This window comes from Homarus americanus, unplaced genomic scaffold (assembly GCF_018991925.1).
Source record: "Homarus americanus isolate GMGI-L3 unplaced genomic scaffold, GMGI_Hamer_2.0 scaffold53687, whole genome shotgun sequence".
In the NCBI taxonomy this organism is placed as follows: domain Eukaryota; kingdom Metazoa; phylum Arthropoda; class Malacostraca; order Decapoda; family Nephropidae; genus Homarus; species Homarus americanus.
Window position 1 is genome coordinate 148,762 of NW_024745301.1, and position 14,259 is coordinate 163,020.

Consider the following 14,259-nt stretch of genomic DNA (forward strand, 5'->3'; position numbering starts at 1 on the left):
TCCCCCTCCGCACCCTCTACCTCTCCCTCTCTCACTACTCCCTTCCCCTCCCTCGCTACCCCCCCCCATCCCCCTCCTCCTACCTCTCCTCCTTCCCTCCTGCAAAACAAATCGCCACACGCTCTTCGTATTGTTGAATCTGCCGCTGCCTCACCTGCTCAAAGAAGGAATTAGGTACTACACTTAAGGTATTTTAAGTATGTTAAGGCTAAATGAATGGAATAAGTAACAAGTTAGGTCTTATAAGTGTATTTTAAGTTTAGTGATTAGTATGACCTGGTGTACTGCTAAGATAGGTAGCACTAGGTTGAGGGGCTAGTCTAAGAGTAGGCAGAAATTACTAGGTTAGGTTAGGTTAGGTTAGGTTAAAGGCGATTGTCTGTGAGGTGAAGAAGGTGGCGGAGGAGGAGGCGGCGGCGGCATTGCAAACGACCAATTTGTCACTACAATTGACCCAGGATTGATAGTGTTCAATGGTCCATCTATTCGAGTAATGGCCGCCATTATCTCAATTACGCCTGAGATTGTCAAGAAGAGGCGCGACCACCTCGTTTGTCTCCCCAGGGTCGTTAAGGGTTGTTGCTGCCGGCTGGTAGTTAGCGGGGGTTAAGGGTGAGGGGGGTGAGCCATAGGAGAGGTAGATTGGTAAGGATGTTTTATGTTTTGTCGCCTGATTGGCTTAGAATGGGCGTGAATGAGTAATCAGGAATCTTTTTATTACCATGTTTGGGAACTACTGCTACTGTGGTTGTTAGGTCGTTATTGTCCGGATGGTAGTTAGTGAAGGAACATACAGCAGGTTGGAAATTAATAATCCAAGTTCATTGGATGAAATTACTCCCCAAAATAACCAACGAAGGAAGTATTTTTAACGCTATTTACGATCTACTACTGAGGGTCATTAAGTAGTTAACTGCCGGGTGGTAGTTAGTAAATGGTCATCGGATGAGCTATATACGTGTGACATGCTTCTATTAACCATTAGATACGACAGCCAAGAAGGTCATTCATTGGTTGAGTCGCCTGGACACCTGTGGTAATTAAACACTCAGGTACCGACTGGTGGTTAAGCAATTACTCTAGACTGGCGTTTCAGGAATGACTGTCACTGATGCTGGATGGCCACTTACGATTGGTGCTTAAGAGGTGTGCTGACGAGCAATAGTTAATGGCTAGGACTAGTGAAGGTGTGTGTGCGTGTGCGTGTGTGTGTGTGTGTGTGAACAATATCCCAGAGATCGCGATATTTCCGACCCTGAAAATACCTATAAGGGGTAACCCGTTGGTGGTAGTGTGCTGGTAGTAGTGATGGTGGTAGTGGTGGTTGCGTGTCTGGCCCCACACAGCCAGGCAGGAGCCCCGGGGACCAGCACCAGCGAGGTATAATATTGACGCTTTAGCTTCACACAACACCTCCATTACCGCCGCCTCAGATCAAACGAGAGATGTCCACCTGATTACTGGAACGACGGCAGCCTCCAGCACCCTAACCTCACCCTGACCCACACCCTGACCCACCCTATCCTCATCCTGACGAACCCTCATCCACACCCTAACCCACACTGACCCACCCTGAACTACGCCCTGACCCGTACCAGAGGTCATCAGCACCTATCTTATCCCTGATTCACCCTGATATGATTAGATATCTTAAGAAGGGGTAAAGAGGGATGGTGGGGGTGATGGAAGAGGGGAAGGAGGGGTAATGGGGGTGAAGGGGTAATGAGGTAGGGGGGGGAAAGGCCAGATAGAACTTGATATATTCTTTTTTTTCTTATGTATATGTTTGTTGCAGGGTAGAGTGCCCACGTGCCCACAACCATTAGCCATGCCCGATTACACGTTATACCACCTAGACGGTACTCTCTCTTATAAACCAGGAAAATTATGTATAATCTTGAACCTCCATAAATCGTGGGGAGAGAAGATTACTGATGCAAGGGAAAGAGAGAGAGGGAGGGAGGGAGTGAAGGAAAGAGGGTAGGAGGGAGGGAGAGTCGGGAGGGAGGGGGAGAAGGAGGGTGAGGGAGGAGGGATGGAGGGAGGAAGTGAAGGAAAGAGGTTAGGAGGAGGAGGGAGGGAGGGATGCAAGAGAGGAGGAGGAGGAGGGAGTGAAGGAAAGAGGAGGGGAGGGAGGGGGGAGAGGGAGGGAGGGAGTGAAGGGAGGGTGAGGGAGGGAGAGTCGGGAGGGAGGGATGGAGGGAGGGAGTGAAGGAAAGAGGTTAGGAGGGAGGGAGAGTAGGGAGGGAGGGATAGAAGGAGAGAGAGAGAGTCTTAAGGTGTGGTGGCAGCAGAGAGAAGTGCCGCCACCTTTAAAAGCTGACCACCTCGGTAATCACCAGTTCTGCCACGACCACCATGACAGAACCAATCAGAAAGAGGAATGCATTAATCACGCGGTTTATTATTGGTTTAAGGTGTCCCGCGGCGGCTTGGTTTCTAAGGGAGGGACTACATGATTTTATATTTATTTCTCACCTTTCATTGGGGGGATGGAGAGGAGAGGAAAGGGGGAAGAGGGGGCAGGGGAGGAGAAGGAGTAAGATGGAAAAGAAGAGGAGGATGAGGATGGAGTGGAGAAGGGGTAAGATGGAGGAGTAGGAGGAGGATGGAGAGAAGTAGGGGCAACATGGATGGGAAGAGTAGGGGGAGGAAGAGGAGGGGAAGATAGAAAGGAAGAGGAGGAGGACCAGCAGCAGCATTAGTACAGGAGGAGGAGGAGGAGGAGGAGGAGGAGGAGGAGGAGGGTTGAGATAAAATAGCCTTTACCGCCAAGGCTATCGTTAGAGGCGTTGTTATATGCATTGTGTCCACGGGTAAGAATGTTCACTGTGTGTTTATTAAAGAGAAGACTTAACCTACAGGTGTTTTTGTGACGCAGGTGTGAGCATAATATAACTAGATGAGGTTTTTTGTGTGTTGCTGTTTCTGCTCCTTACCTGTACATACCTGCACACTCTTATTCCGTACCTGTATACACCTGTTCCGTACCTGTATACATCTGTTCCGTACCTGTATACACCTGCTCCATACCTGTATATAATCTGTATTCTCGACACTTCTATCACCTTGTATGAATGAAAAACCTGTATCAACTTGAATGAATGAAATCAAGTCGCAAGTTCCTATATTGTAGACTTATCACTTTTATCAATTTGTATGAATGAAATCTCAAATGCATCGTATCAATTAACGCTTCTATCACATGAGGTGAATGAAGTCACAAAGTACCATCATTACGTCTTGAATTATTGATTACTTCCATCACATAACATGGAGAGGTAAGTACCCTCCCCTCCCCTCCCCGACACTCCTTACCTCACTTCCTCCCGTTTTTGCTCCCCTATCTTCCCGTTTTCTCCCCTTCTTACCCTCCTTCCTCCCTTTTTATCTCATATCCCCCCTCCGCCTTACCCTCCTTTCCCCCCCTACCCCTTACTCTCCTTATCATCTCCTCCTCTTCTCCCTCTCCTCCTTTTCTCCTTCTCTCTCCCATCCTTCTTACACCCTTCTCTTTTCCCTCCCTCTCTCTCTTCTTCCCTCTCGCCCTCCTTCTCCCCATCCTCCTCGCCCCTCTGCCCCCAAAAAAAACTTCACCACCACACAATAACATCTGACGTCACCACCACACTACGGTACCCACAGCGCACGACACTCAGATTGTCCACTTGGCTCACCAAATCGCTTACTTACCCCCCTCTTATCTGGGTGATGGCCCGGAGATATACCCAGAGATCCTTCCCCTGATACAACCCACCGAAGTTTTGTCGATGGTCTGAACACATGCAGGGGAGGGGAGGGTGGGGGCTGGAGTGGGGGGAGGGAGGTGGGGGCTGGAGTGGGGAGAGGGTGGGGGCTGGGGCGGGAGAGAGAGGAGGGAGGGGTTGTATTATAGGTGAGAGTTATCTGTCGAATCTTAAGATGGTAGTATGGAGAGTGAAGCATGTGGGGGGAGGGGGTGGTGGGGGGCGAGGGGAAGTGGGGTGATGAGGGGTAAGTGGGGTAAGAAGGGAGGGGTGGAGTAAGGAGTAGATGATGGCAAGGAGGGGGAGGGGAGATGAGGAGGGAGGGAAGAGGGTAAAGATGGAAAGGGGTCGATGTAGTGTGATCGTTGTCGTTATCGTCAGTCGGGTGGTCGGCTCCCTCCCTCCATCATATGTCCACTAGTCGGTTCCCCCTCCATCATCAGTCGGGTGGTCGGCTCCCTCCCTCCATCATCAGTCGGGTGGTCGGCTCCCTCCCACCACAAGGATATCAAGAGCGGTGGTGGGCGGCGGAAGGACACGTTGTTGCGGAACACATTACCGGTAGTTAGAGCCGAGGAAATGCGCCAGGGAGTGCACCTCGGTGTTGGGAATGGCGTGTAAGAGAAGGAGGGAGATCATGCGACACGCCATTACCTATTGTAAATTATCCTCAGGCAGGTTATTGGCAAAGGCAATCATGGAAGGAAGCTTGACTGGACGGGGACGGACTGGGGACACTACCACCTCCTTCTCTTGCTTAGGTGGTGGACACTCGGGGACATGTCTTTATCGGATGGCTGGGCGGACGGTGGACATTTTATATTGCTTGAACACGGGCCGGGGGGGTGGGGGGGGGCACATGGATGGACGGGCATACAAACAGAAAGACAGAAACAGTAATAGAAAAACAGGAAGGAGACAGATAGACAGACAGACAGACAGAGAAACCAACTATCCAACGCTCTATATACCACCACCACCACCACCACCATTACACACAACAATGTAATACAACTCAAGATAAAAATATAATAAAAAAATAAATTGCTCCAAATAATTTCAGACTGACATCAAATTTACCAAGCAAGAGACAGCGGAAATTGGAGTGAACGACAGATCGGGTGTTGAGAAGTAATTGTTTTGATGGTGATGATGACAAGGAGAATCGGAAGAGCGGATAACCGATAGTGGATAACCGATACAGGGGTGGATAACTGATAGATGGGGTGGATAACCGATACAGGGGTGGATAACTGATAGATGGGGTGGATAACCGATACAGGGGTGGATAACTGATAGAGGTGGTGGATAATTGATAGAAGGGGTGGATAACTGATATAATGGATAAGCAGTGGAGACTAGAGTGAAATAAAGCTTGAAAAGAACTGATTATGTATTGCAATATTCCTGATCAGCTTAGACAGTGCGAATAATTATACCAATAACAATAAAAAATATAATAATATTAAGAATAATAATAACAATGATAATAATAACACTAATGACAATAACAATAATAAGAATAGTGTAATAATAATGATGGTACTACTACGACTACTACTACTACTACTACGAATAATAATAATAATAATAATAATAATAATAATAATAATAACAATGACAAAAGCAATAACAAGAGACGTGTGTGTGTGTGTTTGTGTGTGTGTCAGTTCAGAGGGTAACGAGGCGGTGGAGGAGGAGGAGGAGGTGATGGTCTGCCCAATATGGTGAGTGAGAAGAGCTGCCCCGACACCCATCACGGTAAATAAAATGGTCTAGAGAGAGAGAGAGAGAGAGAGAGAGAGAGAGGTGTCTGCAGGCAAGGACCGGCCGCCCCGGCAGCATCCATTCATCTCATCTCCGGCCATGATACCCGCGAAGATAATTACACCTCCAATTAACCTCCACAAGACGCAAATTGGGGGTTAAATCCTCACGCATTCTGCACGCGCTCGACCACGCCCATTCCCTTCTTGTCTCCCTCCTCCCACTACCTCCAATACTCCCATATGCTCCTCCAAAACTAGGAATTTGAGGGCCTGGAGACGGTGGTGGGAGGTTTCGCTAAAATATACTCCCGGAAAATGGTGAGAGGGTGATGGAGGCGGTGTGTTGTGTGTACCCCGTGATATTAATGCCGAGGACAAATTACTCTGAATACAATACTTACATCCCTCTCTTCCTCTCTCCCTCACCTCACCTCCCGTCCTGGCTCGCTCGCTCCTTCCCTCTCCCTCTCTAGCTCTTTACTTGACCCCCTTCCTCGCTCTTTCCTTGTCTCCCTCCTTCGTTTCTTCCTCGCCCTCTTATCTCTCTCTCTCTCCTTCGTTCTTTCCTTGTCCCCCTCCTTCGCTCCTTCCTAGCCTCTTCCTCGTTCTTTTCACCACTCTTGCATTGCCACCTTCCCCTCCCTCCCTCCCTGCACCCTTCTCTCCCCCCACCTTTCTCACTCGCCCCTCCCCTCCCAACCTCTCTCCCCCCACCTTTCTCGCTCGCCCCTCCCCTCCCAACCTCCCTCCCCCTCCCTCCCTCACCACCACCAATTCTTGTTGCTGTTTATGTCTCGTCCCTCACAGGTAGACAACAACTGTAGGTAGATCTATTACAGGTGTGTATCATCTTATTGCAAATCTCTTTTATTTATCTTTGTTTTAAATATATTGATAAGTCTTATTGCTATCTGTATTTCCTTCCTCTACAAATATTAAGTAAAATAAAAAAATATATATTGTTTTAAGTGATAAAAACATTTATCAGAGAAAAACACTAAAAATAAGATAAAAAACATATTATTGACGTCATGTAATACCACAAACAACCACATCCACTACACGTCGTCCTCACCAATTTGTCACCAAAATACACAGGTAAAAACTGCAACCTCGACTGTCGCCTCTGAGCAGCTGCCTGGCGAACTGTCTAGGCGTCGTCAGCACCCAAGATACCTGACGACCTGGTGTTCCATAAGAGGTTTACTATCTCCTCGGCTGTGTATCTGACAAACTGGTGTTCCACAAGAAAGTTTACTGTCTCCTCGGCTGTGTATCTGAAGGGAGTTTACCGTCTCCTCATCTGTATAAGTGGCAAAGTGGTGTTCTAGAGGGGGGGTTACTGTCACCTTGTCTGTGTGTATATTATGCACCGCGTGGTATCGTAGATGATGTAACGAGCCGTGCAAGATCTGGGGGGAAGGTCAGGGAGAGCGAATGGTAATATAGTATCTCGGATGATCATTATGTTTGTGTCCGCTCATTGATATACCGACTGAGTGAGATGGTTCAGTGTAAATGTTATATATATCCTGATGTAAAAGTATTGTTACTCACCACTATCACCTTCGTCATCACCACCACAATAAAGATTAATACCATTATTATCACCAATTACCAACCACCACCACCATCACCAACACCGCCACTAACACCACCACCATCACCATGAACACCACCACCACCACTAACACCAACACCACCACCACCACCAGCATCACTACCAGCAGCAACACCTCCACCATCACCACCACTAACCCTCCTCGAACACGTGATTCCCAACAGCAAAAATCTTTGTCTTCAGAAAAGCCGAATTTGTGGATTGCAGGACCCGGGTAGTTGGCCGCGGGGGAGACAGACATTGTTTGAGGTCAATTTCACTGTAATCACTGTAACTGGTAATCGCTCTCCACCCATGATAACTCAGGCTGCTATCACCCCAACCTCTCATCTCAGGAATTTCGAGATACATTATTCCTTTGCCTTGCTATGTACATATTAAGGTTGCCATTTGCTGGGGACGAGACCATCACGAGGCGACCTTGAGCAACACGACTCATTTCACGTTGAGTTGTCGTGGGATTATCGACTCTGGGAAGCGGTGCAAATAGCTCGTTTTTGGGGTGGTTTGATGGCGGGCCGCCTCGTCTGTATCACCGTAGGCCAGATGGCGGTGGTGATAGTGGGGGTAAAAAGTGTGATAATAGCAGGGCCGGCCACTAGATGGCGGTGATAGCGACGCTGCGGACCGTGCCGGGCTGTAGGTGGGGGAGGGGAGGAGGGCGGCGGGGAATACTATCAAGAAATTATTTGTCTTAAGGAACATTAACTCAAAATAAACTTATATCCATTAAATCATCTCCTGACGGGGATATTACTTACGTTGAGATAATAATGACACTTAAGGAATATCACCTGGTATATATTAATACTAAGTTACTATAAGTCGAAAAAAAAAACTTTATTATTGAAATACATTAACTTCAGGTGAGAATTCTATCATATATTATTAGATATATTATTAATAACTCCAGGTGGAAATACTATCAAATATATTTACGATGGTATAATTAACTTTGACAGGAAATACAATAAAAAATATATAAACTTTATGAGAACAGCGAGTGTTACTGAGGACACTGTCATGGTATTAGCTGTCACAATAATATATTATAATATGATTCAATTTACACAGGAAATAAAAAAAACTTATATTTTCAACAACAATCCTTAATGACAACAATAAACGTTAATATTAACAACAACAACAAACGTTAATAACAACAACAACAACAACAAACGTTAATAACAACAACAACAACAACAAACGTTAATAACAACAACAACCAACACTAATATCAACAACAACAAACGTTAATATTAACAACAACAACAACAACAAACGTTAATATTAACAACAACAACAACAACAACAAACGTTAATAACAACAACAACAACAACAAACGATAATTTCAGACAAATTATCAAAATATTTATTATTTACCACAACTGAGAATACTGAAGGTTTCTCGTGGATATCAGAGTAAGAAGGACATCCATGTCGTGTATTTACCTGAGTAACACCTGGATTAGCAAGACCTCGTAACAATACAATATTCCTCATCAATTATGCAAGAATGTATACAATTTATTAACTTAATCTCAAAAATACAATAAGAATGTTAAAAATGTTATCAAAATACCCTCAACTTTCCTCATTGTCTTCCCCTTCTCTCCACCCCTCTCCTTCCTTCCTTTCTACACCCCTTCCTTCCTTCCTTCCCTTCCACCCATCCCTCTCCCTCCATCTATCTTCCTCCCTCTACTTCTCCTTCCTCTGTTTTCCTTCGTTCACCCCTCCCCTTCCCCCCATGCATCCTTTTCTCTCCTATCCTTCCTTTCCTTCAACCCATCCCCTTCTCTACCTCCCATCCTTCCTTCCCATCCACCCATTCCTCTCCTCTCCTTTTCTCCCCCACCCCTCCACTCTTCTCTTCCACCCCCCCACCCCACCCTCCACCCGAGACAGTCCATCATACATCACCACAATCTGTTACCACCCCGTCAAACTGTGACTAAAACTCCACGACATGCATCCGGTGTACGACCCAGCCAAAAGGAGGAGGTGGTCGTCTGCAGGGAGTCGTAGTTGAGGGATGGGGGTAAGAGAAGTCGTTCTGATTGCTTAGTTTATCTGTTGTTGCGAGGTGGTCGTCTGTATTGAGTCGTTTGTGGAGTTATATGAGAGGGGTCGTTCTAATGGTGTTACTAGTCGTTTATCGCAGGGAAGAGATAGAATAGATGGTCGTTCCCCTCGTCGACTTTTACAGGATACCAACCACCAGTCGTCCCTATAGCTATGAGACAGTGGTAGTGTACATCACGTCGTGGTAGATAAGAGGAGTGGTCGTTCAGTCTCTTCTAATGACCAAACCAACCATCAGTCTTGGAACACACACACACACACACACTGGTCGTCTGCATCAGGTCGTGGAGGATAGAAGGAGGGGTCGTTCGGTCGTTCTAATGGCCGCACCAATCCCGTAGCTCTCTTATTACTGGTGGCCGGCGTGTAATTACCCCCACACCGCCCCATGGTCGGAGGGGCGGGCCTACCACGGGGCGGGGCACGGAGGGGCGACCTTACGTGCCAGGTGCTGGGGGTATCACTGTCATGCCCCGCCACCACCATCTGTCAGGGGCACGTCACCCAGTGTGTTAGACATGAGTTAGACTCCTGGGGTGTGGGGGTCTACCTAGGTAGTTGTGTGAGTCTTACCGGTAATTGTGTCTCACTTGTCGAACCTCACTTGTATCAGCTAGTAGGTAGATTCCTCAGTGGGAGAGTCTCAGCCGTAGAGCCTCACCTGTATCAGCTCATCGGTAGACTTCTCACCTGTAACAGCTCTCAGGTGGACTCCCCACCTGTAACAGCTAACAGGTAGACTCTTCACTGGTAGAGCCTCACCTGTATCAGCTCGCAGGTAGACTGGTAGAGTTGGAGGCTCGACTGGTTCAGGTGAGACTGTGATCAACTGATATCGTTTGTTGGCAACAAGTGATATTTTCTTGTTTATTTGCATGTGTCAGGTATTATTATCTTCGTTTACATCACCTGGTGTGTTGACACATCAGCTGATATTGTTTGTTTACATACGTCAGCTGATTACATAAAGAAGTATTGATATACAAGTACGCAATCTGTTAAATCCCACAAGAATACAATAATCATACAATAATTGGAGATTATTGTATGTACTCTATGTATGTATGTGAGTGTGTATTAGTAGCAAAACACACACACACACATACATACGGATTTAGGGTATCCCAATTAGGCTACACGTAATTGGGTGACCTCAATGCAATATAAAATAGTTAACCTAAAATTGGGTAATGTATGGATAATATTATGTATAATGAAGAGAAAGACGAAGGTAAATGATGATGAATTAGTGTGGATTGATAGGTGGGAGACAGGTAGTGTAAGGTGTATTTAGTGCACAACTTTATGCCTGCCTGATACCACTTATACCAGTCACCTGTCTCACCTTACACCATGAAACTGTTCTCGTTATACCTATTTTTAAACCTAATACTTTTGATATCATCTTCCACCACCATAACAACCACCTCCTCCTCCACCTAATGCCTCTGATCTCCACCACTACCATCACCTCCATCACCACTACCATCACCTCCACCACCACTACCATCACCTCCACCACCACTACCATCACCTCCACCACCACTACCATCACCTCCACCACGACTACCATCACCTCCACCACCACTACCATCACCTCCTCCACCCACACACTACCATCACCTCCCACCACCACACTACCATCACCTCCACCACCACTACCACTACCACCTCCACCACCACTATCACCTCACACGACTACCATCACCTCCACCACCACCATCACCTCCACCACCACTACCATCACCTCCACCACCAAACACCAAAACCTCCACTACTTCTACCTCCACCTTCACCACCATCACCTCCATCTCCATCAACACGACCACCTCCACCACCTAATGCCTCTGACCTCCACCACCACTTGCCCACCTAAATCACCTGCCCTCCCCCCCTCAGTACAGGTGGTGACGGGAGGCTCATACCTCAGCTGACAGGTATATGTCATTAGTCGTCAATGTCTACACCTTAGCACTGTGTTTACTGCCTAGTGCTCCACAAAACAGGAAGTGTTGTTGGTCTCTCTCTCTCTCTCTCTCTCTCTCTCTCTCTCTCTCTCTCTCTCTCTCTCTCTCTTTCTCCCTCCCTCTCTCTTCCCATCTTCTATCTTCTTCTTCCTCTTCATTTTTGGTATTCCTTATCTTATCTCTGTACCTCTTCCACACTTATTTATTTTTTTGGGTGGAGTAAAATTGTGTGTGTGTGTGTGTGTGTTAAGCGTCCCTATAGTAGAGTGGAACATCTTTGTGGAGCGTTATTTTGGTAGAGTGGAGCACCTGTACGGAGCATTGTTTATGGTAGACTGGAACACCTGTGGGGGATCTCTGGCTGGCTCAGTTATAAAATTAAGGCGTAAAACACTTTGTCTTAATGTTGGTCCGTCGCTTCATCGACCTTACACACGCACCTCCACACACTCACGTTCACCTGTGTGGTCCCGCTTGTGCGCCTACCTGTGTACACCTGTGTAATCTTAACAATGAGTGGTTTGTGTACGTTTTTATCCTTTTCTGTGTGTATTTATGTGTGTTTGTTTTTATACCTGTGCGTATTTGTTTGTTTGGATAATCATACGTGCATATACAGTATATCGCATATAATAGAGTGTACAATCCATACATACATACATACATACATACATACATACACCAATGAGTATTTATGTGTAACTTAGGAAAGGAGACGATTACTGTATCCTGTGACACATTTGGCTTCTGTTGTAACTCACGTGACTTCTGTAAACGGTGCCGTGCTTCTCAGGATCTATACTTATTGATAACTGTATTGAACGTAACTTATTTCCTTTAGTTGTCTGTCTGTTGAAGATGAAGACTCTGATGAACTGTGATGCTTAGTAAATTAATTAACCTCTTCTTTACTACTTACTCCTCTCTATGTAAACAACTTATCTTCCCTGATACCTCACCCCCCCGCCTCATACCCCTCTTCCCTTCCCCCCATATATCTCACTTCGCACCCCCCTCCCTAATTGTTAATTATATATTCATCTATGATCACATAAACCTCACAAAATGTAGTTCCAATGACACAAATATGTCAGTTTGTGTATGCATTCATCTATCAGTATAGTATTGTATTAAACTGTTCATTATAACATCCACACATTAATATTATGTTTATTTACCTTGTGAGTGGTGTCGAGTTCTTGAAAAAAATGTCCGGTGTTGTATTCGTCTGTAAGTGGATTTGGTATGAACGAGAAGCGAAGTGTGGAGGGGGAGGGTGAACTGCTGCCTTCACTAATGTCTATCTCTTTGTCAGGATAATAATCACTGTCATATTCCTCTAAAGTGTCACCTGGCAGATTATCGTCACTTTCTGAGTAATATTCAAACTGATCTTCACTATATGACGTGTCTAATGGAGCCATGACTGTAGAGAATATAACAAGTTTTGCCCAAACATATCACAACAGAACACTGGCCAGCAACATGGCGTGAACTACATAGTCAAACACGAGTCATTTTCAGGGTCTTGTAAAGTAGAACTCTATTCAGATTTAGAGTCAATTAAAAATCAGTTTCAGGTATTCCAAAACATTTTCAGTCAAACGCCTCCTGAAACTCTCATACAATACTGAAATTTATCGCACTGAAGGGAAGCTTTCATGAAGTTGGCACCCAAAAAAATATATTGCGATACCTGATACTGCTTCAGTTTTTATAAAGAGCAATTACTGCATTCTATTACATCTGTCTATTACATTTTTTCCCTGATGGTAGTGACGAACAGGTGTGTAATTTTACCTGGGTATCGATTACTCCTAAGTGGAAATATAATGGCATTTGTCCTGCTAGAGGGAGAAGATCTTGTGGTTAAGGTGGAGGAATGTGGTGGACGGAGGCCTTTGGGATAGAGGAGTGGAGGAGGAGGAGGAGGAGGTAGAGAGCCAGGATGATGTACAGGAGATGCTGAGTGATGTGGAGGAGGAGGGGGCAGAAGAGGAGGCTGAAGATGAAGTAACTTGGCGGAGATGGATTTGAGGAGGTGGTCCTTGACCTTTGAGAGAGAGAGAGAGAGAGAGAGAAAGAGAGAGAGAGAGAGAGAGAGAGAGAGAGAGAGAGAGAGAGAGAGAGTGTTACACATCTCAAAACAATACTCCAAAACAAGAACCATCCCACAATCACCCTACAACTTACCATAAATTCCTACCCACCATCATGACCACAATCTACCTTACAACATTTAAAGGAATTACAAGATGAATTACGTCCCTGATAGTGTCTTTAATACATGTTATATCGTCTTTGAGTCAATGTGTGTTTCTTAACGACAAAACTAAATCCATGGACAGTCGGATACCTTGTATTTGTACCTGTGTCCTCCACTCACCTCCGTTTGGGTTACCTGGAGACAGACTGAGACTGAGTGAACGATACTTTAAGACCATTGGCTTCAGAAACACTTAAATCCATTAAAATCCACACTAATCCACTTCATATCTCCGGGTTTTTTAGCTGATATTTGAATCCAGATTTCTCTCTCACTCATCTCCCAGAGTCACTTACAACACACACTTACGCTACTACTTACACAGCCAAACAGCGTCAATGTAGATGAGGTCATTAGCGATGTACTGGTAATTACTAACTATACCACAGTCTCCTGCACCACACTCAACGATCCAGTTAACAACATAAACCGACTCTAAGATAGTTAATGCGCTTTAAAAACAACTTGTAATATCTGCTAATTACTGGTTCCTCTCTGAGTGCTTGTATAATGTACCTGTTTGCCGTGGCTGTCTCGTCCACACCAACACAACAATCGTAATTTTTTCGCTGTTTTCGTTGCATGTAAATTACTGTTTACAATTTTTTCATGGCTGTCATTGGCATTATTTTGTGCTTTTGTTTTTCTTTTACAAATGTTATTACGTGAAGAACAGACCTAATGTTGCTGTTATTATTACAACAAACTGGAACAAGTAGATTCTGGCTTTTGTTTATATATATAAATTTGTAAACAGTTGTGTACAGTCGTGTATATCCTTTTAACACTGTCACAACTTAGGAA